The following is a 3006-nucleotide window of genomic DNA, read 5'->3' on the forward strand; positions in this document are numbered from 1 at the left end:
GATGCTCAGCCAGTCCCCTGGGTACACCCGGCATGTCAGAAGGTTTCCGTGCAAAGATGTCCCAGTTCTCACGGAGGAACTGGATGAGCGCTTCTTCCTATTTGCTGTCGAGTGAAGTTGAGATATGAGTAGGAGCAGCATTAGGATCGGTCAGGTGAATATGAATCGGCTTGGTTTCACCGGACGACTGAAATGTAGAATCAGTGGCAGGCTTCTTGGAGCGCAGCAAATCACTCGGATCTGCATTTTTCCGGTATTCTTGCATTTCGACTGCTGCCATTTGTGCATCGGCGATTTTTGAGCCCTTCTGGAAGCACTCTTCTGCCTTCTGCCGATTGCCACTGATAGTGATTACTCCTCTGGGACCAGGCATTTTCAATTTGAGGTACACGTAACATGGTCGAGCCATGAAACGTGCATAGGCAGGCCTACCCAGAATAGCATGGTAAGCACTCTGGAAATCCACTACTTCAAATGTCAACTTTTCCTTGCGGTAATTCTTGGAATCACCAAAAACCACATCAAGGGCGATCTGGCCGAGTGATTCAGCCTTCTTTCCAGGTATAACGCCATGGAAACTCATATTTCTTTCACTAAGCTTGGACATCGGAATGCCCATTCCCTTCAAGGTTTCAGCATAAAGGATATTCAGGCCACTACCACCATCCATCAGCACTTTAGTCAGTCGAGTGCTTTCAACAACTGGGTCGACCACCAACGCTTGCCTCCCAGGGGTGGCTATACGTGCTGGATGGTCAAACTGGTCAAATGCAATGGCAGTCTGGGACCACTTCAAATAACTTGGTGTTGCCGGAGCAACCATGTTCACTTCTCTATTGATAACTTTCAGTTGACTTTTGCTCTCAACATCAGCAAAAATCATCAGAGTAGAATTGACGTTGGGAAAACCATCATCATCTTCTTCCTTATCCTCACCCTTGTCCGACTCCTTTTCCTTCTCATTGGGTTGTTTCTCTCGGAACTGCTGGATCAGGAGTCGACACTGTCGAGTGGTGTGTTTAGGGTAAATGAGATTACCCTCTTCATCTTTCTTGGTATGAATGTGGCATGGTAAATCCAGCACATCATTTCCGGCTTGATCTTTCACTTTCTTGGGGTTCCAGGGCCCTTTGGGCTTCCCCTTGAACTTTCCTTGAGCCACAACTAAAGCCTCACCAGGAGGAGCTGGCTCGGCCTTGCGCTTCTGTTTCTGATTGAAATTCCCTCCTCCGGTTTCCTGGGCGACTGTTTTGTGCTTTTCACTCCGGAGTCGGTCTTCCTCTTCACCGTTAGCGTATTTGGTGGCAATCTCCATCATCCGTGTCAGGGACATATCCCCTGTCCGACCGAATTTCAGATTCAACTCGCGATACTTAACACCTTCTTTGAAGGCACAAACCGCTTGGTGATCTGACACATTCTCCATTGTATGGTGCAACGTGATCCATCTCTGGATATAGTCTCTCAGGGTTTCATTCGGATTCTGCACGCAGTGCTGCAATTCCGTTAACCCTGCCGGCCGTTTGCAAGTACCCTCAAAAGTTCTAACAAACACTCGGGCGAGTTCCTCCCAACTGTATATGCTGTCAGGTGCTAACTGAGTCAACCATGCTTTGGCCGAGCCTTCCAACATCAGAGGAAGGTGCTTCATGGCCACTTCATCATTGCCGCCACCGATCTGTACAGCCACTCGGTAATCCTCAAGCCAAGTGTCAGGCTTGGACTCACCAGTGAAGTTGCTGACTCCAGACGCCAACCAGAAGTTGGGGGGAATCACTTCATCCCTGATGGCTCTGCTGAAGCACTCTGGACCTGAAACATGCACTCTGCTGCTAGTCGAGTGATCTTTGTCATGACCCTCTCTGTGTGCTCTGTTCCTGTCAACCAGACCTTAAACCAGAATAGATCTCGCATCAAAGCCCGGCTCCCCGGGGTCGACTGGAATTCTTCGCCCGCCATTGTGAGGGCGTCTGTCATCGTGCTGCTGAGGCACATATGACCCACTCCTCTGAGGAGGTGTGGGCACTCGACGACGGTCATCATATTGCTCGTAGTTTCTGTACTGATCTTGCCGGTGCCCGCGCCCCTCACGCCGCGGGGGCAATCTTGGGCTGAGGGCCGGCTGGACTGTATCTGCCATCACAGACCTGCTATGAATCCTATTCCGCGACTGAGACACTTCTGTGTTCTGTTCTTCGGCTGCTCGGAGCAAGGCCCGGATCTGCATCAAACCTCTGCCAGCTTCCGACTGAGAAGGCTGAATTGACTCCGCTATCCGGGCTGCAGCTGTGAGATTTTGAATTGGAGTACGGTATACCTGAGTTTGAGGCGGAAAAAGCTGCCGTCGACTGGATTCAGGGATCCGCTGCCGAGCACGCTCGTCGAGTGCATGCTGGAGGTTCTCCAGTCAAGTGCGCTCAGCCAAGTTGGCCAGGCGCGCCTCCTCCAAGGCCCGGACCTAGGTACGAACACCGTGATAACTTTGCGCAAGGGAAAAAGTTCTTGAAAAACTTACCCCCAGTAACTTCTGTGAAAATAACACGACAATACACACACCACATACCCGATAACTTACATAGAAACATCGCGGTAAATTTGACCAAGGAGAAAAGAGTTATTGAAAATATACCCCGATAACTTATGTGAAAAAATATGGTAATAACGGACCACAGACCCGATAACTTATGTACAAACACCGCTGTAACTTTTTCGGGTTGGAAAAAAGTTATTAAAAAATATACCCTCCGGTAGCTTATGTGAAAAATAGCACGACAATATACACCGCAGATCTGATAACTTTCGTATAAACACCACGATAACTTTGACCAAAGCAAAAAAGTTGTTGGAAAACATACCCTCGGTAACTTTTGTGAAAATAACATGGTAATATAAGAACCACATACTCGATAACTTACGTACAAACATCGTGATATGACCAATGGAAGAAAAGTTGTTGAAAAATATACCCCGATAACTTATGTGAAAATAGCACGGTGATATATGAAC

Source organism: Triticum aestivum, chromosome 3D (assembly GCF_018294505.1).
Source record: "Triticum aestivum cultivar Chinese Spring chromosome 3D, IWGSC CS RefSeq v2.1, whole genome shotgun sequence".
Lineage (NCBI taxonomy): Eukaryota > Viridiplantae > Streptophyta > Magnoliopsida > Poales > Poaceae > Triticum > Triticum aestivum.